Below are 25,836 nucleotides of genomic sequence, written 5' to 3'. Positions count from 1 at the left end.
TAAAAAAACCCAAAGGATTAATAAAGCAATTTGATCCCCACTTCCTAAGTCTGAATTGTCTGGAAACTGCTGTTACTTCAGGTCAAAAGAAAAGAAGAAAAGCCCCAATCTCTGAATGTGAAAATAAACAAACAAACAAAAAGAGATGTTTTTGCTAAATAGTAGAAGTTGACATTTGAAATGAGGAGAGGAGCCAGTCTGAGCCATCCTGCATTGTTTTCCTCACCTGTGACCCTCAAACGGACTGTTGCAAAACTGCTTTGGGCAAACACACACTCAGGAGAACCTGTCCTGGAAACCCCTCACCAAGGCTGCTTTGCACCAAGGACTGGCTACATCAGGGAGAAGAGCAAGGGGGAAGGGACACTCCTGAGATTTGGGCACCTGCACACCGAGCATGGCCAACCATGGGCACAGAGGGCCTGGGTGGCCTCCCAGGAGCAGGGGTTAGCAAAGGCAGCCCACCATGAATGGCCAAGGGGATGCCAGGTCCTAAACACCCTGTCCCTTTGCAGAGGTACCTGAGGTCACACTGGGCATCACCCAGTCATCCCACTCCATTTTTACTCCAATAATTCTATGTGCTTTGCAGCCCTGAGCCTCCAGCTACCTCAGGGCAGACGCACAACAGCCATAAGACCACCTGCGCCTCTGAGCATCTCCCCCACATCCATCCAACAATCCATCAGCACATAATACACCATTCCCATGGCTACGTATACCATAAAGCAAAGATGCAGAATCCAACAGAAATGTCCCCTCACTGTATCTCCCAACTGCTGGCAGCACTATGCTGCCAAGCATTTAAAAAAAGCATAAAAAGGCCATATGGCCTCTTCTTCCGTCACTTCTTCCACTAGTGTTTAGCAGCAGCAGAGAGAAGAAAGCAGGCTGGAAATCAAGGCAGGATATTGCACAAGGAGGCTGAAATAAGTTTACAGAAGCAGCTTTATTCTAGTATTTCCCAGTTTTAAGATCTGAACTTTGCATCTTTCACATTCTTTTTTAACATAGGGTTAGGTGGTTTTGGTTTTTTAAGTGGGGCTTTAAAGCAAGGACACTGGAGGTGGCGTGGGAACCAGACCAGGGAGGCTGTGTGCGAGTGCTGGGGTGGGTGCACGATGGACCTGTGATATTTCATTTTGTGAAGGAATGTCACACTTCTCCTTCAGGCCAGGAGCACTTCATTCTGGAGACCAATCTGGCCAAGAAGGAGACAGAGCTACTCAGGAAAATTAATTTACTATTTCTTGTTGCTGGTAAATCTTAAAGGCCAGATCACCAGCAGCTGTGAACCCACATTGCTGCACCAGCATTACCTGCTGCAGTTTAAGCCCAACAGTCAATCTTTTAGATAACAAATCAAACTCAAAGATTTCAGTGAAGTATCAGCATTTCTTTGGTTTTCCATACCAGCAAGCTGCTGCTAGCATCAGGACAAACTGCCCTTGGACACATGCAGTTCACCAGTGCTTGTGGTTGATCAGCCCAGCCCAGATGTAATGTCATTGTCAGAAGTTAAGGGGTAGGTGGATTTTAGGGTCTCAAGTCCCATGGCACACCTGAAACACCAGTCTCTGGTGCTGCATGACTTCAGCCATGGCCACATGAAATCCCAGCCAGCCTATTCCAGCTGGCAGATGGAGGGTCCAGGTGCCTTTGGCTTTTGTCCCATTTTGCCACATATTCATGACTGCTTTACAGACAGAGCTAACAGACTTTAAGGACTCCTGTGATCACACTTGGTCCACAGCCCATCCTTGCAGTTTCAAAAAAAAAATGAAAATAATCAAAACACACCCTGGAAAAGCTGCATTTGGAGAGCTCTGTGCCACAACTGTCCAATCTAAGGAACTTAATGATCCTTATAACAAAAAGGTATTTTGACCTCCTTTCCCCACAGGAAGGCGCATCAGTCTGGCTACAGAGCCCACTCCTTGGCATGTCCCACCAGTCCAAGCTCACTACTGCTTTCCAGCTTCTTCAGGTTACACCCAATTTCTTCCTACTTCACTACCCTGCCAGAAGAAGAGCCCAGCATTGTGCTCAGGTTTCTGAAGACATCAGCATTTTTCTTCCAAATAAGCCAGGCCAAGCTCAACTGGAGAGCTCTTGGACACTGGTGAAGTGGAGAGACGAAGGCAGAGCTAAGCCAAGCCAGGTAATTACAAGACAACCTCCTTCAAAGGGAAGCTAGATCGTCTCGCAACACCTCCAGCAGCCACCAATGCCAGGCCATGCCCATATGAACAGCCACAGCAGCTACATCAGAAGAGTCAGGAAGCATCAAGTGCCCAATCACCCAACAAGATACTTCAGCAGCATCCACAGGTTTTTACACTGTGGGACCTGAAATGATATGAAAGCAGCTTGGAACTGCTGAGGGACAGCCCTTCTACAGGGGTTGAAAGTCTCCAGCTGGTTTCACATATGACCAGGTGAAAGCAGATATTCATGCAAGAACAACAGCATCCATTTCTCTTGAAGTCCACTTTTTTAACTACCACCCCAATCGTCCAACTCACCAATGTAATGAACTGCAGCAAAAGAAAACATTTCCATCTCCCCTCCCCAAGAGGCATATTACCCATTGGCCCTGCATTAACTCCTAGAGATTTTCCAAGTGTTTTACCATGTAGGGTTGGAAATGAACTCAACCAGTCATGCCACGTGCCTTGGATTGCTGCTTTTAGATAGACCACAGCTGTCTCTAAGAAACTAAGCAAAAAACAGTGTCTTAAGTGAGAAGTGTTTCTGACATTACAATATATTTTGCTTTTAATTCGTTTTTCAACTCAGATTATTAGTTGCCAAAAGTTTTGCCGTCTAAACAGGTCCAACCAGCTTTCACTGCATACCTCTACTGAAACCAGCTCTAAATGCAAATGGTAATTATGCGTTGAGGGCAGAGGAGATCATTAAAATAAATTACTTGGATTCCGAAGCCTATAAACTGTCCTCCTCTGCAATTAAAGTAATTTCATATTTCAGTTCACTTTGTCACCTTGTCTATCTTTCCCCAAGTTGTAAATTAAACCCAAGAACATATATTAAAAGCTTGTGAAGTTCTCTCTAATATATGGGATTGTAGCATTGGCAAGGAGCAGACGCAGTGCACAAGTCACACTCTCCAGGCTGCAAACCTCCTCAGTCTGTGCAGCTTCCACAAGTGCAACGGGCCACTGAGCTGCTGGTATTGCCTCCCTGGCACAGATGCAGGGCTCTGGTCTCACCTGATACTGCCTCAACTTACCCTAATAGCTTCACACAACTCGTCTTTCCTACCAAGCTGCCCTGCCGAAGGGCCATGTCCCTGCACCCCACCACTGCAGTGCCTGTGGATGGCAGACACCACGCTGCCCGTATTTTATGGTGCATGTGGGTCCAGCACTCTCATTTCATACAGCTGACAGAGATCATGTTTAGTGTCTCTTCCCAAGTCAGTGAAAAGCAACATCCATGGACCTGGATGCATCCCTCCATGGGCAGCACACACAGTCAAGCAGCTCCAGACATCACAGGCACCGAACAGTGTCCACAGACAGCTGATCCTGATTTCCCACAGGCAGCACTGGGACACTAATGAAGTCCATCTTCTCACTGCTGAAGCTCAGAGTTAAGAAAATTATTCTTTATTCTTACTGTACACAGCCTTTTTCATTTGGGCAAGTGTCTGATAAAGTTAAATGGAAAAAACTCCCATTGACTCCACTGTGCATTGGATTGTATATTTAGAGTACGTTACTGATGTGTCTGTACCACTCAGGGATCCACCTCAAAGCACCACCTGAGCTGCTGCTCTGATTTAATCGCATACTCTGCAGAGTTACAAGAGCTGCTTGTACCCACAAACAACATGGAAATTGCTCTGTGCAGACAGCGTGGACACCTCTGCAACTGCCACTGCCCAGCTTTTCCTCCCAGCAGGGATGGGGGACCTTCGACATGTTGAAAGCCTTTAGGATGCACAACAGAAGTAATGACAGATGCTTGTGCTGCTTAAATTAAGCCTGAGAGAGGGTTTGAATGGGATAACAGTATCCTCAGAGCACCAACTAAAGTGACATCTGTCACTCCTACTAGTGCTATTGGTTTTGTGTGAGACCTGGTTTTGGCTACAAAGGTGACAGAAGTGAAGAGACCCGGGTTCATCGCAGCCCATCCCACCAGATCGGTCCCGATGCTCCCACAACAGTCTCAACCGCTCGGAGGAGGACCAGAGGCATCGGTCCTCATCTGACCGCTCTGTGGAAACCCAGAGTAAACATTTGACATGCACTAGATCAGCTCATTCATCCTGCCACAACACATCCCTTATTGTCCGCCAGACAAGCTCCGCTGTGTTTCGTTTGCCTGACCTTTCCACTGAGACCCCGATTGCCTTTGGTGACACCATGTCCCGGGGCCGCATTCCTCCTGCGCTTCGCCATACTGGCGCATTGTGTGGCTGGACGCGCCGGCCCGGACGTCATCACGCGGCCGAAGCATCAGACCCTGCGGTACCCACAGCCCTCACTCATGCCAGCAGACCTGCCGTCGCCACCACGGCCACCGTCAACCCGCGTGGGCAGCGGCCAAAGAGGTGCCGAGACCCCACCAGCCCTGGGAAAGAAATGCCCACGGGTTTGAATACGATTAGCAGCCCCAGCCTGGCAGCACATCCATGGCATTTATTGTTCCAGGGCACAAGAGCTCTTTAGGGAGAAAAGTTTCATGAAGCGCCTTCCTGGAGAGATTAGATGGTTTCTCTTCATTGCTATTATGCTCAAAGATAAAACTGGCGACGACGGCTGATGGAGCGTCTGACACTGCCTTTGTGTGCTCCGGGGCCTCGCCGTTTAAAGCTGTTCCCAGCAGGGAAAGTGACCCCACAATTTACAAAAAGGGACATTCTCCAGATTGGCGACTGCCCGGCTGTGGCTCTGGGGCCGTGTCTGAGCAGTCAGCCTCAGGCTGTGGCTCAGCAGAGGATGAGGTGATGCTAATTCTGAACCCCAGGGGCAATCTCAACCATTTCAAGAATCCCTCTCCAGGAGAGGGGACACGTGCCCCAGGGAGAGGGCTGCCTCCTGTTCTGGAGGCACAGGGGGCATGGGCAGCCTTGAGCATCCCTAAGCCTGGAGAGGAACTTCCCTTACTGAACACCCCCCCCATCCCCATCACTTCCAGAGTCCTGTGTTCTAGATGTTTACCATGATCACCCACCTCAGCATTCTCAGTGAAGGCACCAAGGGGAAGCACCATCAGATGGATCGTGTAGGAAAGCTATGATTTCGTTAAAGAGCAGTGCATGGGGGTGATGCAGCTGGGTAGCTCCAACTCAGTGCATCAAAACATTTTCCTTAACTGCATCACTAGCTTGCTGGTGACCCAGGACAAGTTGCTTCACCCAGTTCTCTTCTGTAAAACAAGCATGTACTGACCTCCTTCACTGAGATTTATTGTGATTCTCCAAGAGCTATTTTTTGGCTCCATGCACCAAATGATGCAGTATTTTGCAGATGCTCAAGGAAAACAAGCACACATCTCAGACACCTGCCCCACAACATCAGTTTAACTCCAAGCCTCTTCAGCAACTGCAGAGGCAGAAGGAAGAGAGGTGAGACCAAGAACAGCACTCCTTGAGAGCCAAGACTTGCCAGAAGCCACCACACAGACAGACCTCTCGGCTGCTAGTGCTGTGCAAGATCTGTCTTGCTGCCACCCACCCCATTTCTTATTTTCTCTTTTCATGGTTTTGCGATTAAAAGCAATTACCAGTCTAGTCATATTCATGGACTCACAGGGCACCGCGAATGAATGCATCAAAGCTAGGGCTACACAGAAAGCGATCGCCAACTCAAAGCCACAACACTTCCAGTTGCGTTCCTCGGTTGCGACGAGGCGAACCGATGGCGAGTTTGGATGTCTGGAGAACAAAAGCACTACACAAAGTATTCCTGCCCGACTTGAATCACAGCTCTGACTGCTGATACAGTCTCAAATGCAGTAATTACTGCTGGCTTTGAAGACTAACGTGTGCAGAGTGCACTTTCCACACCTATTTCACCCAAACGACAACACTTACCTCATCCTCCCCTTACCTGCTCCTTCGAAGCCCTTTGTAGTCCTGCCAGGGCAGCTCATTACTGCTCTCAAATGCAGCTTCTTCTACATAAAGTTACTGTCTCTTGTTCTAGGAGAGACTACTAAATGAAAAAGGTTGCCCTGAATCACAGCTCACATGACCATGAGAATGCCTTTGTTTTATTATTGTTATTTCGACCCATTTGATGAGGGGAAATTAAAGGATTAAGTTTCCAAATGGATGTCTACTGTGCACACCTTGCACATGCCCAGCCCTGGTTAGTCCTTGACCTGCCACCCCGAAGGACCATCCTCTCCCTGGTTCCCCCCGCCATCTCCTTTTCATCCAGACCATCTGCATGCTTCATCAGTGCAACTGAAAGCCAAATTCAATAAAGTCCCTTGTTGGAGATGAAGGCTTCTTGCCATTTTACAGTGATAGTGGCAGATCCAGAGGAGTGCTATAAAACTGAGGTGGGCTTTCCCAACACCAGCCCTGCAGGACAGCAACCAGACCTAGAAATCCACTCCGCTACCCCCAGTGACAACCCTGAGGCAGTGACAGTGATAAACCAACTCAGAAGAGATAACATCAGAAAGTCTAAATAGCTCTGACCCAGTGATGTGGAAGAGAAAGCATGTTTGCCCAAGAAAATGCTCTGAGATATCTTAAAGATGGTCTCAACCAAGTGGAGCTGAGCATGAGCCCTGTGTCAACAGCAAGCATAAGCTGTGCAGAGCAGTTGCATAGCACTGGCAAGCCAGAGCTTGCCATTCCCCTAATGCCTAATCCCCCTTCCCAGAGGCTGGTTTGGGCCAATTGATCCCCCACCACACTCTGCTCATACCCACCCAGTGCATGTTCAAACACACAGCGTGGCCTTAGCAGACAAGATCCATGAGATAAGGTCGCTTGATCAGCTAAAACAGAACAAATAAATTTGGTTTGTTTGGTTCTACAGGAGCTGTAAGAGTCCTTCACAAGAGGCTTGGCAACCATGCACCACAGTGCCACCAGAAAGGCAGGGGCAGGAGGTGACATGCAGCCAAACACTGACCAAGGCATCTCATTTGATCAGTTCCTGCACACCTTGCCTGGATGCCTTGTTGGTGAAGACACAAGCTAGGGTCCACTAGCTCTGTCAGCCAACAAGTCAACTCTTCCAGCTCAGCAACAGAAACCCATTTCTGAGGGTTTTAGACAGTTTGGAGGCATTAGCACCCAGGAGCAAGAGCTCCTTTGCCACATGGGACCATATTGCAAAACCCTAGCAAGGGACCAGCCGTCCCAGTGCAGGGAAGCTTTTGGGAAGGTGGCGGCTAGGGGTGTAGCCCAGCTGTGCTCTGTAACCTCCACATGTTTGCGTTTCCTTGGCATTAAAGATGAGATTTTACAGGAGCACTGCTATATAATAAAAAACAAAGGAGTTTTAAGACTAAATGCACAGATGCTCTTTGCTCTGTTTAGCTCTCCAGTGGGGTTGGTGCTGGGATCAGGCTTTGCTTTCTGCTTTTCTCCAGAGAAGAGGAGCTGTGCTGGTGGAGACCTGACAAAGGGGAAACTGCAGCCATTTACCACCAGCAGCGACCCCCCTCGAGCTGTGCCCTAGGGGAAGGAGAATTTTGCCGTTTTAGTTAAAAAGAGAGAGCATCACCACTGCCCACAATTGAAGCCAGCAGAGGAGCTGCAGCACCCGGCTGACACTGGGCTGAATGCAAGCTCCAACCATGAACAATGTTGTCTCTGTAAAGCACCGATAACGTGGGGGGTGCCACAGGAACAAGACAATCGCTGCAATTATTTTTAGACTTTCTAGCCCCATGGAGTCTTGGCTAGAGAATAAATCCACAAGCATTTTTCTTACTGAGGCAGCACTATGTGCCCAAATGCTGCTTTGCAGAAGCAGAGACTGCACGAGCTGCCCTGAAGAGGTGGCACAGGTTTGGTACGTTGTGGGGTATTTTCCCTGCTGCCTGGCTGAACTTCAGGAGTGACCCCAGCCCAGTCACCTCACTGAGGAACACATCAGCCTATTTCCTCAGCTATTGGCATGTTCATCTCAAAGGCTCAGGTAGCTGTAGATAGTGTTGTTGCTCATTGCAGGGTTTACAAATCAGCAAAGTCTTCTCCAGATCCTCCTGGATTCAGAATCCCAATTCTCCAACTCCTCTAAACAAGGGGGGTGGCTCCCCAGGGAAAGTGGGGCTCCAAGCCATGCCAAGAGGTCAGCAGCATGCCCGTGGCACTCCACTTGTGAAGCGTATAGATGTATCGAGGCAGTTGTGCTTCCAAAGAGCTGAGTCCCAGGAATCTGCAGGGGTCACACGTCCACAGAGGTCACACTGTTATTTTCAAACACTAAAGAACGAAATTGGGGAAAAAGCCCATAACTCACTAAAAAAGGAAATTACTCCTAACAGTTTTTTTTATTACACCTGTATTTGCAGGGATGTTGAGAAAGGCAGAAGATCAACTCTCCACCCGTTATAAAGTAATATAACAAAATAGATGCTCTTTAATATCATCTGTCCCCAGCATTAACAACTGTGCTGACACATTAATGAGCCTAATTACCAGAAGCACTGCCAATCTACTACATCTACCACTACTTGATTCCACATTTTGTAGTCCTCAGATGTTTGCTTTTTAGAGCATTTTCTTAAAAATAATCGCCCAGTCCCCTGAAGAGCAAGCACACAGTATCTTATGCAGAGCTGCATCACAAAAAAAGAAAAACAGCTTTGAGGCACAACTTTGTTTAACATTTTAGAGAGCACTTAAGCTATCAGAAGTCATCTTCACTTGCTAAGCCCAGCACCTTCTGAAACCAGCTCCTGTCCCCGCAGCTCTAATCCATGCCGACTAAAAAAGCCTTTGGGTGTCTATCAATACAATTTCAGCCTTAATTACAGAGCACTATTAAGTAACACTATTGTTCCCTGAAAAAGCTTGTCGAGTTATTTATTAGGAAAGGATTTAGCAGATTGAGCCAAACTGCCAAACCTTTGATAAACTAAAACCTCGTTTTCCCTGTGATCTCAATGAAGCAGATTTTTTTTTGGCCTTAATGCTTTGAAATCTGAAGTCTGAGTAGTTGTCACTAAGTGATGATGACAAAGGGCTATTTTCCTGCCACTCAGAAGCTAAAATTTTCCTAGTCTTTGCTGTGAAAAATAACCTAGCCAATACAACAAGGTTGGTGACTTCATTTCATGTCTGCAGTAGGCAACACTCAGGTAGAAAAGCATAATACATCACCCCTGCTTTATGAGTTGGGGGCAACAGAAAAAGGAGCCAGAAGCCATTTTTCTCCAAGGTGGCCCCTAACTTTCTCAGTTACAATTTATTCTGCTATGCTCCTACCGTACACAAGGGCAGAGCTGTCCTTCGTCACAGCCTCAACCTCCCAATAGGGTGCAAACCCCGTGGAAGGCTTTGCCTGCAACAGCCACCAGCCAGGACCACACATGTCCCAGGGATTCTCTGATGTCTCATATGGAGTCACACTACAGCCTGGTACAGATACTAGCACACCATTTGCTACCACAAGCCCAGACCTGGCTAAAATCACGTCAGAAATGAATCCTTCTGACCTGACGCAACAAGGAACTGGCCCACAATGAGGATTTCTAGATGACATCACTATCCAAATTGCTCCTGCTTTCACTAGCAGCACAGCAGCTGGAGACTAAACACCATTTTGATCCTGCTAGAGTGATTTCCCAGCAGGATGGCCACTTTATTCCATCAGAACACAGAGCAGTAAGTGACAATTCAACTTCCAGACCACTGTGTTTTTAAACATTTTTACTTATAAAGTTCCCATCACTGTAGAAATGTCTTTTCCACTCAGTGTGTGCTGGGATGATTACTGCATTTCTAAATGACACAGAGATGACACTTGTGGTTGATCTAGTCAGCATCCCATGATGAATCTTCAAGTAACTGTCAGGAAGACAAGTGTTAAGAGATGGATTTCCCTTCCTACACCACACTGCACAGGACAGTATCGACCCTGATGGGCTCACTCTGTTTCCATACAAGAAGGTGCTTTTCACTGCCAACAGCTAATTCCTAAGCAAATTCTTTTCAAATGTTAATTGCAGTAGAACATGGTTGAATTTTACTGACCCCATCAAATTTGACAGACAACTTCTCAGCTTACCCAGAGACACTTAAAAGGAAAATAAAGTTGAATATATCTTCAGGGTAAAATATTTGTTAGTCTAAAAACCTGCAAGCTTCAACCATAACCTTGCAATTTCCCTTGTATGTATTTATGTTGATAACAGGTTCAGGACAGTAATTACTGGGCTTGTAAATACAAGCAAATATCAGGTCTCAGGGCCAAAGGCCAAAACAAGTGTGTCTGGTGTTCAGGAAGACTGGTAACTTATTGTTACTCAATGACACAGACAAAAGAGATTTTATTCTTAGATCAAGGCAAAGTACAAAACAAGAAGTTGCTTGAAGATCAGGCAGTAATGTTTTTTAAGAGTGGGGTCCTGCAGTCAATCCCTCCTCTGCTCCTTTGGGAGCAGACCACCTGCAGGTTCCTTCCCATCAGATAGCAGCAAGGACCTGGGATATTTATCCTTCCTGAACAGCTTCTCCCAAGCCTTACCCATTCCGGTGTACCTCCAGCTATCTGGGCACACAGGAAGGCCACCTTCCCCTCACGGCAGATTTCTTGTTTGCAGCTGAGGGAACTGCACAGGGTATGGAGGGGCCAAGTGTTTGACCCACAGCAAGGGTCAGTCAGAGCATCCTTTCTGGTTTGTATTTTTCAACAAACCTGCCCCCCAGTCACCTGTCTGTTTACTACCCCCATCCCACTAGGCCGTGAAGCCTCAGTATGACAAACGCTGCAGGAAACATGAATGGGATAACTGGGAAGCAAGCATCCTGGATGAGAGCCAGGTTGTGCAACTCTTCCTTATGGAATCCTTCCTGCAATGATAGGACTAGAGGGACATATCATCCTTCTTCCAGACCTGAATAAGTTCAGAGTTGAAACAAGACACTGAGACAGAATCACGGAATCACCTAGGTTGGAAAAGACCTTATAGATCATCTAGTCCAACCATTAACCTCACATTGACCATTCTCAATGATGAGATGTTCACCCCATCTGGACATCTGGAAGAGGTGACCCAGGAACATGCAAGCTTCTCCCATCTAGACCATGCATCAAGGATTTGCAGTCTGCAGCTAGGAAGCACTGCCCCTACATAAGTGAGGGGGTCTACAACCTGTATCATAACATCCTGGACCTAACAGGTCTTTGACATTAAAATCTGTGAAACAGCCCCAGGGAGATAGTGGGTGCACCAGGGACACTTTGGCACTTAATGTAAGTAGAACAGGAAGTATCTCATAGCCCAACAGCAGTGGGTGACCCAGGTGGGCCAGCACATGCCCTTCCCACCCCTCAGATGTGCCCACAGCACTGATCACACACAGCCTTCCCACCACGCACAGCATGACCCTATGAAGCCAGACACTTCTCCAGGGGTTCACCCACATGTACCCATATTTGACTATTTGACACTTCAGCATGGAGGAGGAAAGGGTCAAGATTTCCACACACACCTCTCCCTCCTTTTTTCCATCTTTGGAACAAGCTGCTCTGTGCAACTGTCACTAAACCACCCAATGTTCCTGATGCTCACCCAGAGCACTCCACACTCTCCATCTCCCCCAGAGCAGGGAACCTCCAAACTCTCCCATGCCTCAGGGTGCCAGATCAAACCCAAAAATCCCAGCTTTAGACATGCCCTATGCCCCTCACATCTTCTACCCTTCCACTGGAGAGCTCTCTGCTGCTCCCCCTGAAGCACTACCCCTGTTATTTTGACAGATGTAATACAAGCCTGCTCCAATAAATCTTACTGAAACTGGCCCGCAGCTGAAGCACAGTAGCTGCATGACATACTTCAATGGAAGCAATTAATGGTTGACAAATATTTAAAAACAAATAGGACTTGATATCACTGTAAACAGCTTCTCACATCTGGTCATCACTGCCCTGCAGTTCACATGAGGTCAACCACAAGCTGCTGCCCCATTTGAGGGGCTCTCGCTCCCCATGGGCAGCATGAGGCAGCTGGTTCCTGCTGCTGTCACACCCCACTCCTCCTCACTCCCAGCTTTTGGGAGAAGAGTTGCAGGGATTGAAGTAACATCATGGGGACGGCAGTGCAGATGGACACGGTGACAGGCAGAGGTGACTCAAAGGACAGAGCCACCACCTCCTCCAATGACCTCAAGAAGCTCTAATGCTTTTCCAATTAGTTATTTCAAAGTGGGAAGCTGCTGTGAATCTCATGATGTTGGTTAAGCCTGATGCCACCTTGACATCTCATCCTCAGCACAACTACCCCAACACCACAGGGGTGGGGTTCACCATGTCCTCACCAGTACAACCAGCCCAAAGTCAGTCCCCTCAGGGACACCCTGGGGAAGTGGAATAGAGACTGTGGACAAATCTAATGGTTTGCCTGCCATTATGTCATGGTGAAGCAGTGAAGTATTTTCCAGGAAGATCCAGAGAACAAAGATTTCAAGCAGTATCCTATTAGCCAGACCCATCACCTCTCAAAGAAACCAAACATTGCTGCTCCATCCTGTGTGCTGGGGACACACCAGTATTCAGTCTTGTTCCCTTATGGTCCTTTCCTAACATTTCCCAGCCAAACCTGAGCAAGTTTGTGTTTTGAGCACTGACAGAAAGCCCTCACCCCCCCCACACCATGCTTGTATTCACAGCTCTGGAGTAAGCACAGTGACACTATTTCCTCAACACATTTTTCAGCTTCACATGTGGAACAAATTAGTGGCCACGTCCACCCCACACATGCTCCTTGCTCCTCTGGGTGCTTTCCACAAGCTCCTGATGGTTAGCAGCAGCTGGACATGAACTTTTTCCTCCCTCCACTGTTAAACTACATAACCTGAGCTACCCTTCCAAATAAAGACAAGCAGGGATGCTCCATTTTTATGCCCTTTTACCATTTCTTGTGGGCCTTTTCTCCCCAGGCTCATTTGATCCAAGTTGGGACCCAACCCCTCCAGCCACTGCACAGCTGGTCCTGCAGTTTTTTTTGACAGTGACAAAAACTCAAACCCTGTATAAGAGGGGCCTGTCCCCCAAGCAAAGGGACAAACTCTGAGATGGGAAGGGAATCCACCAAGGGAAGGGGGAAAGCTGGCAGGGTGAGGAGGCAGAGCTCCAAACCCATGGTCCTGCCTCTGCTTACAGCCAGTTTTATCCCTGGGTGTCACTCAGCATTTTGTGCTAGCAAGAGAAGTAATTATCAGCATAGAAAGGCACAAGTTAAAGTCCTAACTCCTCTTCTGTTTTACATCCACAACTTTTCTCATTTCTCCCTTTTTGGTTGGTACTTAAGTCTTTGTCTTTACTATACTTTGATTTCTTCTCATTTATTAGACCTCTCTATTAGCCTTTCCTCAGCACTGACTCCTCCCTTTGCTTTCCTGAGTCTGTATTTTCTTTTTTTTTTGCCCCTTTTTATGCTTTGGGGTTTGTCATTTTTCTCATCTCTGCTGATGCACCTTCCCTCCTTGCCACAAGCCCTTTGAAGTGTCTTGTTCTTCCCTGAAGCAGGATAAATCTCACCCAGATCCCACACGTTTCCATCTCTAGACACAGCAGCCGTGGGTAACATGTTCCCACATTTACTTAAATCCAGGGCTGGAGCAGTACTGGTGGCTGCACACAGCCCTGGGGGCTCCCAGCTGCTTCAAGCCTTGTCTGGGACAACTCTCCTTCTCCCTCCCCAAAAAATCAGAAGAGATGCAGCATTTGAAGGCCTCAGTTTCCTTCAGAGAAGCCAACTCACTCTTGATGGTACTAAGGAGGTGCACGGAGCATCAAAACACTTTGCTAACCAAGGACAGATGCTCTCCAGGTATGATCACACCTTGGACAGAAAGGTCCTGCTCTCCACAGAACACAGCTTTGAGCTTTGTCCATGCTAGGTACCTTTTCAGCTCAGTTCAATCTCTGCCCCCAGGCTACTGGAAACAAACCTACAGTAAGTGGTTTTTGCAAGAGCAATCAAAATCATCGGACAGGCATTATCTTTCAGCCCAGATCTTAAGCTGCCATTATCTTCATCAATCAGGTTTCTCCTGATGACCCACAGAGCTCCAGCAAAGCTTCTGATCCCGCAGGTAAAAACCGAAGCCCAAGGAACATTCCTCTCCCAAAGAAAAAAACACCAGCTTTTGTGAAATGAAGATTTTTTTTCCCCCTAGCATATCAGCATTCTGAAGCACTCGTCTAGGCAGCTCTGTTTCAAAGGTGGGTGCGCTGACAGCTGTCACAGCTTGTGGATTCCCGTCGGCTCCCAGGGTCTGCAACACAGCTACAATCAACATTTCCATCTTGCCCTGTTTTATAAAGAAGAATTTAAACTGTCTACAAAGTTAACAACCGTGCACTAACGGCAAGTTGTGCAACAGGTTCCTGTTTTATCTTGAAGTCTTCTGGTCTCACTTCGAGCCATTGAAAGCAACTCCAGAGCTTCACACCAGCACATGCAGGCAGACTTTTAGACATACACTCAAAATAGTGCTGTTATGAACACTGATTTTTTTTCTAGACCTAGTTTTTGTTTGCTTCCTGCACTGGCCATCACAGCACAGATGAGGGCAGAAGCTCGCCAAGTCTACCCATTGACTTCTGCACACCCTCCAGCTGCGCAGCCCCAGCTTCGCTGTTATCCCTCGACAGGAAATATAAACCAACATTTGGGAGCATCAGGCTGTTGGTGCTTTGCCTTCCAATACCCTGCAGAGTCTAGTTTTTGGGCAGTCCCAGCCCATCCCACCTAACACCCAAGCTTCTTCCAGGGCCTTTGGGACAGCTGATGAAATCAGTGGTTATTCCCATTCCCCTTTCCTACCCACCCATCCCCTCCAGGCAAGGTCTCAGCAGAGCCTCAATCAATGGCTTCAATCAAACCACACACACCAGGGGACAGCACCTGCTCAAATAACTTCCAAAACTGTTTAAAATAAGTTACTGTGACTTGCATACAGAGATGTGGCCAGAAAAATCAGACTTTTGGCTTTATGACAGGAAGAGGGAAGACCAAACTGTTAATTGTACTTTTTTAATGCTCGATAAGAACAAATTTGGGAGTGGTTTATCAGGCATATGCACGGCACGTGGCCTCTTGGGTATGTACGTATTCCTCATGGCTGAATCCTTTATTGAGGTTTTTGTTTTGGACTGTGCAGCCTTTGAAGCTGCCAGCTGAGGCTGCTCAGCAGAAGGATGTGTTCAGGACCCAAAACCTGGGGGAGCTTAACCCGCTTTGTTAGCTAAACCCACATCACAGAAGTCCCAAACGCCACTTCCATCATCTCATAATCCTTCAGTGCAGGATGCTGCAGCCATTAGCACAGTGATAGTCCTGCTTGTGCAGGAATTTTATTGCCAGCCACTTCGGGTCTCTATCCAAGCTTCTTCAGAGAAGTGGTTTTCCTTAAGTGCATTTCTAAAGGGCTTTATGAACACTGACCACACTGAAACAGGGCAATAATTCCCCAATCTTATTCTAGCTGTTTCAAGTGTTCAGGTTGCCACTTAAGACTCAAGCTAAAAATGGGAAAACTCCCAGAAATCTATATTTCTAATGAATAATTCCACTCTGGAGCTCTCTCCTCTAAACCCCTGGTTAGCCTTTCTGATATCTCCTAAAAGACATCTCACCTGGCAGGAAAGGTCTTTTACATCAAGCTGCAGCTTGGTTGTTCACAAACACCAGTGTTAATGCCAGCATCTTTATTTTCCATGAGGAATCATAAACCCTCCCAGAAAGCAGGGTTCATAGCAGGATGCTGCTGGACTTTTGATCCCAGACCCACTGCAAGCTGCCTTCTTCCATCCTTTCTGTCAAAAGGTATTATTGCTTTGCTTTTTGACATTGCAGCCTTTCTGTACAAATAAATCTTGTTCTAAACACTGCTGAAATGTTATGTAAACAGCTTCCAAGAGAAACAGCATGTTTGTACTGTTGATTATATCTGAGATGCTTGTACACATGAACAAATTCCTAAGAACTGCAGAGATTTGCAGCCTTAAATAGCCCAGATTTTTCCTGTCAAGCCCACTAGCCTCAGTGAAGTTACTCCAGGGATGACTTTGGTCCAAGAACAAACATTTTATAAGGAACACTTTGCAGCAAGGCAAAGCTCAAAGATTTATGGGACACTGCCAAGATTAGGATTATCAAAGGAGAAGTCAGTATTGTTTTAGCAGAGGTTGATTTGGGCTGCCCCCACACCCAGCACTGATGCACTGGTCACTTGTCTATGTCTAAACTCACAGGGTTTCCCAGCAGCGCTGTTGACATACCCCAGTCCTAATGCTGCTGCTCATCACTCGAGCCACCAGTGGAACATCGTTACCTTTTCCTTGCAAAATCCACCAGCCATTGCCTGGTTTGAGGCTCCAGCCTGGGTCGTACACCTCCAGCTTCACCCCAGGCCAGCAGTTTGCACAGCTGCAGTTTTCCTCAAGGTTTCACAAAAGCTTTCTGGCAACATCTGGATGTGCCGACTACACAATACGATATGCTGATACACTTCACACCCTTCATCAGGGCACACGGAAAAAGCCATGTGAGAAAAGGCAGATTTATTTCTCCAAAACCACCTCTGCACAGAGCTTCTCAACCCAGACAGAAACCAAAGAACATCTACCCCAGCACTGTGCCAGCCTCCAGCTATGTCTGCACACAGGTATTTTAAACCTCACATCATAGTGGAAACTAACAGTACTATTACCATTTAGCTCCACTACAACACAGATATACTGACTGTGGTTGGGTGGTTGTAATCCCCTCACGCCAAGCCCAGCTGCAGCCAGACCCAGCTGCCAACATCACGGCTGCACAAACATCTGCAAGTCCAGCCTGTTCACCACTGTGACATCTACACATCAACTTCCACAACTCCTTTGGATGAGAAGCCATCTCACACAGCACGAGGCACCGGCATCCTCAGCCCACTCATCTGTGGCAGCTGGTCCCTGCCTGCACCCCACAGCAGCAAGCTCTGCCAAGGCTGCCCAGCCACACTGCCTTTCTGTGCCTTTGTGAAACCCTGTTACTGACAAAATTCTCCATGCCAAATGCAGCACAAGCCTGAACCTGCCAGCAGGCTTGCAGGAAAACGTAAACATGGGGAAAATGTGTGCAGTTACTCAAAGCTTGTGGTCAGTAAAATGGTTTCAGCAGGAAAACTTCACCATCCTGCTGCTGGGCTGGCTCCAGAATATTTGCGTATCTGCTAAACAAAGTCCCTGCCATGCCAATAGCATCTAAAATGGATGGTTTTGGCTCAGATTTATGATTAATTTTAACTTGAATCACTTCTCCAAGTGCCTTTCTCACAGCAAAGACAAGAGGGATGGGACTCAAACCTGATGTTTTGTTTGCTTTGGGGGGCAACTCCATGCCTACCGACAGCAGCAGAGAAACCTTGACAGGCTGAGCTTCCTCAGCCAGAGCAAGGGGAACTTTGCTACCAGTGTGCACATCCAGCATGTCAGGGATCTCCCCAGGATGAGGTAAGATGAGCAAAATCAGCTCTTTCTCACCCTGCTTCTACCACAGCACATCCGAGTGCTCCTCAGCTTTTTAAAATAAATCTAGGTGGAAACAGAGCCAAGGATTTCTCTATTGCAGCCAACAGCAGAGATTAATTTGCATTTCCCATAGGAAATCCCATCCCCTAAGGCATCATTGCTGCTCAGCCCCACAGAGGGTTTCCACATTGTCCAAGGTCAAGGGCTGCCCAGGGAAGCAGGGTTTGGGTTTTCAGTTTACCACCTCCATGACCATTTTTGCCTTGCTGTACAACCCAGCAGTGTATCTGCATTTACAGAGCAGAGCATTATGCTTACCAGATGCTCTCAGATAACACTGGGGCTCATTACAAGTAGTACTTTTATCTTGCATGAGTTCACAAAAAAAAAATCATACAAGGGAGCCTGTAAAACATGTTGGCTGCCTAATTTATAAAGACATGTTCGGCATTAAAAATACCTATGGGGACAAGCAAAGTTGTGAACAATTGCTGTTGGCATATTGGGATTTCAACCTGAGCCACAAAAGCCAAGATACTGCAGTTTTAGCCTAATTTGCTGAGCAGTAATTCTGTTCAGCTCATAGCTCAGATTGGGCCAGTTTATATCCATTTTGGAAACACAGCATTCACCTAGATCCCAATATGAATCCTGAGCTGCAGGAGTCACCCTTGGAACAAGTGTGTCTCTTCCCTCCATGGCAAAGAACAAGTCCTGTAATCTGTGACAAACCCATAAGTGAAAAAATATGACCAAAGAAAAACAGTGAGCTTTGTCCCAAGTATCTGCTAACCACAAAGCATCCTCCAAGCAAGGAGCTTTGAAGCAAGAGTGACATATGGCATCATTTAAAAACCAGGCAGGTACCTTCTCCTGGGCAGGGTAGGATCCTCACCACATACAGGTCACCAGCCCCACTCTGACCAGGGGAAGAGCAACTTTTCAGGGGTTCTTTTACAAAACATAGCTGGAAAGGAGAGTTTCAAGTATAAATCATCCCTGCTAGGTCCAGAACAGCCTCCTGTTCCCTTGAGAAAAGAGCTCTGCAGCAGGTTACACACAGCAACTTTTCAAGCATCCCTCCCCGCTTCTCACCATGGGTGAGCTCTACTCCATCCTCTGCCTTTCCAGATAACCTACTAAAGCCTGCATTAGAAATTTAGGATTTTTTTTTCTGTAACGAGGAGGATTTTTCAGTAGAAAGGGTGCAACTTTCCCCTCCGCACGTCAGCACTTGAGAGGAAATTGCAATAATGAGCACAGAAGGTCAAACCCACAGCTAAGCACAGGCCAGATAAGCAGTCTCTCAAGCAGGGCTTTGAAAGCCCTTGTGAAACAAGAGGACTTTCCCATTTCCAAGCTCTCTATTTACCTAGCAAGCTAAACCACGGTATCCTGTTTGTAAAGAAAAGGAGCAACAAGATACCAAATCCAGCACTGCCACAGCTCAAAAGCCATGATCCCACCTCTCCTTTGCACACCCAAGTGTCCCCGGACTCCATCACAAGGTGGAGCTGACTGGCATTAGGACAGTGCTTTTCACCAATGTTACACTAAACTGAGTCAATCTGTCATCCCATTATCCTGTTATCTTCTGTCCTCTTTATTTTATATCTCGGCCTGAAATCAAACATCTTTAGGCACTTGTTCTGTTCAGGGTTATAATATTGACTGCTGACACACCTGAGAAGGTTAAGACAGGCAATAGTGATGATTAATCATTAGTCAGCATTTCCTGCAGAACAGTACCTAAACAAACATCACACCAAGCCTGGCTCCTCTAAGAGCCTTGTGTGATGTTTTAAATACTTAAACCAGTACATCACTGCAAGCACAAAAGCAGCTCTTCTGTGATACATTTAGACAGGATTAACCTCCACATAGGGCCATATTAAGTGAAGCAAAGTCCAGGTAAGATAACGCATCTTGCAGAAAGCCACATACAAAAAACTTCAGTAGTACTGCAGAATACAGAGTTGCAAAACTCCATCAATGTAATAGAGCATGGAAAAGACAAGTCAGCCTTTGGTTTACAGAACAGATAGGTGTATAGAAAAGTGGCATTTTTCCCCCTTCAGGCCACTCTTTGCTCTGTCCTGGCAGAGGCTGCAGTGCCAGGAGCCCAGCACTGATGGCATCTACTGAAGGAAGCAGCTCCCCTCTCCATGATGTTTCAAAGCTAATCTTTGGGAAAACAGGCACAACTTGTCCCGTGACATTTTTCTGTTGGGCACGTCTCCAGTAAATCCCTGCACAAGTCCCTGGCCGGGGCCAGGGGAGGGTGCCCAGGGAGCCTGTGCCCCAGCAGCTCGGACCCATCTGCTGTCCCTCCTCTGCCTCATCCAGACTCAACACCTGAGCAGCAGCATTGGTCCTCCTGCGGGAGACAGTTGTGCTCTGGGTGTTTCCAGTCACTTCTCATGCTCCTCAGGGACTTCATGATGTGCAAACAATTAAAAACAAGCTATGTGAAAAGAAGCTTAACACCGTCAGAAAATGTTATCTGGAGGAAGGAGCATGGCTTGTCCTCACTGATGAGCTTTTGCAGGTGATGAGCAGCTGCAGCAGCTGCTCCACAGTGGCTGTGTGTCACAGAGGTGACACCCCTTATGGGTCCAGCTCGGCCAGGACAGGAGAACCACGGTGTCCCTGCCACCCAGCTCCCTTCCTGGGGATGGGCAGAGATGCTGACCCACCGTTTGGCAGAGCAAGGATGCCAGCACCTCAGCCACCCCCCCAGCCACTGCAGTGCAGGAGAGCCCAGGTGCTGCAGGTGGGGATGTGGCACCCAGACACAGATGCTCCAGGCTGCTGCATGGGCCATGTTCAAAGGCATCTAGCAATGAGGCTGCAGGGGTTTCCTGTGCCCTGTGCTCAGATGTGTCACATCTGACAATTACTGCTGAACAGGCTGTTAAAGGCACATGGGGACTGATGGACCATCCCCTGAGAGCCACACACATCAAACCACCCTCTCAAGGACTACCACCCCTGTGAACCCTGCCAGCCACAGCTTCTCCTCACCTTCCCCACAACCTCCCCACACACAGCCCAGGGCTTTGGGGACTATCTCACCCACCCAGCCCCTAGGCTCTCCCCCAGCTGGGATGGCTGCACATTTTGGGGCAGCATCACCAGCAAAGTCAGAGTGACTCATCCCCAAGCAGCACCAAAACCAACAACATTTGTATGCATCTTGGGAAGCTGTTGAAAACTCTCAGCCCACCAGTTTTGGGCCAGAAGATGAGGCTTCCTGACACCTTCTCACCTATATTTGCGTCTCCAGCTGGATGCTCTCCACTGCAGAAGGCTGCTCAGCCCGGACACCTGCCCTTGCCCAGTGCAAGGAAGTTCATTGCTTGATTTGGCTGCCTCATTCTTTGTGGTACCCCTATTTTGGTGGGGTTTTGGTTTTTTAGGGAGTGGCACAGGAAGTTAGGACCATTTTCCCTGCACTGAAGTATGTCACGTGCAGCCAATAATGCTGAATTCCACCTATCAATACAGCAATGAAAAGACTGTTTCAACAACAGCGATACGCCCTGCCTGCATGACCCTGCTGGGGACTAATCCAGGAGTCAGGCCTGAGTTCCCCCAGCTTACCAGGGAAAAGGCACCGAAGCAGGAGCTGTTTGCTTGATGGGGGATTTTGCACATAAATTCTCATGGTGATTTCTGTATAAAAAAAAGCTGAAATAGTCTTTTCATTGCTGTATTGATATTGTTACAAATGGCATTCACAAGTTGTAACTACAAACCTTCAGTTCCAAGAGTGACTGTCAGCATCCTTGAAGGAGCAAAACATTCTCAGTGGATTCCCAAGATAAAAGTAAGAGAAAGGACTTTGGGGGGCAAAGCCATGAGTAGAGGCTGTGCCCAGGACTAAAAACTACAACTCAGGACAAGCACTCTTATACCAGCCATGAGGCTTTGTATTTATACCTGGTTCTTGCCCTCCCAATGTCGCAGACTCTGCACCAGGTCAGAGCTGTAATATTTACCTGTCCCTAGGGGCACAGGGAAAACAAGTTAACTGATCTTATGAAACCCGCTAATTAATGTTTGTAAAGATTCAGAGATGAGAGTCACTATATAATTATTTTATAGCACACCCAATTCCTTATCAAGAGACCTGTTTGTAACCTCACAGCCTAGAATGACGCTTTGGTTTAATTCAGCCCCTTTCCAGCCCCACTTAGCAGTAGCCACACTGGTGCAGCACAAAACATGACTCAGCCAAGCCCTTGAAGGACAAGTTGGGGTTTAAGAGCCCAGCCTAGCTTAACTAATGTTAAAATGCAAGAGATATTCCTCATGAACAGCACTGGGACCATGTAACATCACCGATACCATCTAAAACCACCAAACTCTTACACAGTTCTTTTATTCCCAGCCAAGGCAAGTCTGGCAGGAATTGAGAGCAATTCCACCGCAGTGTCTGTGATGGCACCCCTAGAACACCTGTACCACCAATCCCAGCCACACCGGCAGCTCACAACACCCACTCAACAGCAGCAGAGGCTGGAGCAACTCAGCACCAAAGTGTTACAGCAGGGAAGCAAGCACATCCCTGCTTGGCAGCTGCTGAACTGCTTGCTGAGCCAGGAAGGACAGTGAACAGGACCCTCCCCATCTGCATGGGTAAAAATCACACATGTTCTATCCTTCTGTGCCACACTGTGGGGCCATGGGGGTTAGACACCCTGGAAAGCATGAGCAGGACAGGGCTGGGATTGCACATGGCATGCCATGCAGCAGCAAGGTTATTCTTAGGAGAATATGGTTTCTCAAGTTAAGCTCTTAATACCCAATTAATTTTTTTGCACATTGCTCCAAATGCCTCTGCTTTTAGAAAGACAGCAGCATCATATTTTCCAGCAGGAAAAGTCTTCCATGTAACAAACGTTTTATTTCAACAACGTGCTAAAGAAGTGCAAAGGGTCACGGGAGCTTTGAGATGACATCAGCCTCTTTACTATTAATCCTGTGTTGAATATTATCCAGGAGAGAGTAATTTTTAATGGGGCCCTGGTTTGTCTTGTTTAAACTTGCACATACCTGAGCTACTTTTAGGCCTAAACCCACAGAAAAGAAAATAATGCAGCTTGGCTTTAGAGCAAGCAAGAGAAGTGCTAATTCCACCTTCTTTTATCTCTGCGTTTACTCAGTAGTACAGAGTAAATACATGAAAATGGAGATTGTTACATTAAGGCACACCTAATAATACTACACCATTCTTAATGCCAATTAACTCTGGGGCCTTTCAACATTGCAATCACTTAGAGCACACTTCAGATAATACAGCTGATAGAGTAAGTGAAAAAAAGTGGTGTGATCAGCAGCTGTAGGTTATGCTGAGCTTTAGTGAGTGAAATGGAAGCTTTACCACAGCAGCACACAGCATCTTTGTTCTGCAGGTCTCCAGAGCTTTATCAATAACTAACCCAACTCCAACATCCCCATGCTGTTATTAAATATTATAATGTACAAGAGTCAAGCCCCAAGCAGCAGAAAAGAAATTCAGGAACCCAATTTCAGTGCTAAGGTTTCAGCTTATCCCAGATTTACAAATAAAACCAGGTGTAAGTTAGCTGAGCAGCTGGGCTAGGCTTGCCCAGCCAGTCATGGTGAGAGGTTAGGAGGGACTGAGGCACCCTGCCTTGGCACAGCTTGGAGCTGGCTTAGGTCTTACTCCACATGAGTAGAAACTGCCGAAGATGACACAACTATGTGTGAGCAAACAACCAAACTCCAGTCCATGTGAAGACCATTGCTGTCTGTAGAGATGGGTGTTCTCTGCCAGGATGCAGGTTACACAGGTTTCCAGCCCATTTATTAGTACAGACATAACTTTCTGATGGTGCCTCAGAAAAGCCTACAGAAAGTGTAAAGTTGGATTAGTAAGCAAAAGAGAATTTTTTTTTAAACAACCATCTGTCTGCTAGTAATGGCAAAGAGTCTCCCGTGAGACTAGCGTCTGGGTCTGACAGCAATGCCCAGTTACGCAGCCAGACACAAAAAAATCCAGTGCCTGCAGAGAGGAGACAGGTCCGTGGTTCGCAATGCTGCTCCCAAATAACTCAAAATGCCCGAAGCTGACCAAGAGAAACCTACAGTCAAGTGGGGAAACTCCATGGCCAACAAGCAAGAGGCTGCAGGAGCCCAAACTGCTCAGCAGTTCAAGAGTGAGCTTTTAATTTTCATGCTTTAAATTAAGTCATCAGGTTTGGTTATTTTTGAGATGGAAGGTATGATCTTCCTTTCTAAATATATGCGTGGAAGGCTGCCAGGGGTAACGTGGGCCTCCAAAACCAACAGGCAATTCAGCTTTCAGGAGACGAGAAGACCTTGAGATCTCAGGAACTGTTTGAAAGGTCTTTTTCATGGCAGGGAAAGGAGACCTTAGTAGGCTTTGCAGATGGGGAGATCCTAAGTTTCTGATGCAAACTGACAGAGCCTTCAAAGCAGAGAAGACATGCGTAAGCAGAGCAGCCCTGCAGTTCAAACAAGCCACAGTGCTCTTGATTCGACAGCCTCCCGTTAATGAGCGGGACAGTGCCCTGAGGAGAAAGCAAGGAGCTGGCAATGCTCACTGCGCCTTTGGATCGCTCCCACACCTTTGACTGAATTAGCTCAGCTCATTTTAAACCTGTTTATGGCCAGACCGCAACATTGCACATCGTCATTAGCTACCCAAGGGTATGGGACCTGTCTGACAGGCGCTCCAGACTGCGACACAACCCACCAGAGCTTTGCTGGAGGAAGGCTCAGGCTCCTCGTGAGGGTGGGATGCTTCAGGAGCTGGTGCAAACACTCACAGTGGCATTGCCCATGTCCTGGGACCCATGACATGAGGGGCAAGGCAGTGCTGTAAGCATCACAGGAAGCCCTACAGAGCAAAACCCCCAACCATTTCCTTCCCCCATCAACCCCAAGGAGTGATTAATTAGGGGAAGGTGCACCAATGTCACTTGGGCACCAGTACCACCCAGGACACCAGAATGCTCCAGAGGCAAAGAGAAAACCCTCAGCAAGGAACCAGTCTCACACAGACAAGCGTGACATCAGCCCATGGGACAGAAGCTCCCTCCAAAGCACACCAGCAGCTCTGAACAAGGGTTTTCAAGTTTCATAAAAATTCCAGCTTCCAAAAGCATTGCTTCTCTGCTTTTTGCCCTGAAAATCCAAGATTGCCAAGTTTTGAGTAGTTCTAAATTTTTCACTGGGCATCAAAAAGCATTTAGAAAAAAACAGGGGAGAATTAGTCAAAAAAGTGTTTTGATGGAGTAGGGGAAGTAACCTGCAACATGTATGCCAGGCAGAGAATTGGCTCAACATTCAAATCCAAGGTTTTAGGAGTTGCTAAATTTAAGAAAACGCCTTGTTACAACTTATAAAAGCAATTGATGAAATCACAGAATCTGACACTATGGAAAAATAAGTTATTGCTTGAGGGGGAGGGGAAAGAAATTATTTTTCAAATGCAAATATAACTAGACTGATTTGTGCCAAAGTTTTTAAACCTGCACTGTTTGCTCTGTGGCACAGACCTTGTTTCAGCTCAGAGCTCATGTTGACAGTGTAGTCACCGAACCTCAGTCTAGAGCTGGGGGATGTCACCCCAGCGAGCACAGTGCAAACTGAGGCCAGGTAACAAGAGCAGTCCAATGGCCTCAAAAGAGTTAAACCGAGCGTGCTTGGATTAGCACTTTGGACCAGTTTTGCAAGTGCAATGACTTCTGAATAAGTGTCTAGAAGTTTTCACTAGAGCCATAACAAAGTCAATCTAACTCGTTTCAACAGACTTTTCCCAGTTGCAACAACAGGCTCGCCTGTGTTTATAGAGGAAGGAGCCTACTGAGGGAGATGCAAGTTAAAAAGAGCAATACCCGTGAATTTTAAAGTCATCTGTGCTGCCTTTTATCTACGCGTTGCTGAAAACGTGAGCAGGATAATGGCAAATCAGGTCATTTCACACCACAGAGCCATAAAAGAGCTCTCTGGGTCTTGCTGCTCTAGTTAAAGATGGCTCGGGCAGAGCAGCACTTGCAGACAGACGACCCAGCAGCCTTCGCCGTGCTAATCAGAAACAGTTTGACCCGTCTTGGAGACTAAAACCAGTCCCCACTACTGCTTTGCTGAATGAGCA

This window comes from Athene noctua, chromosome 13 (assembly GCF_965140245.1).
Source record: "Athene noctua chromosome 13, bAthNoc1.hap1.1, whole genome shotgun sequence".
Classification (NCBI taxonomy): Eukaryota; Metazoa; Chordata; class Aves; order Strigiformes; family Strigidae; genus Athene; species Athene noctua.
Note: the sequence above shows the minus strand (reverse complement) of the source record.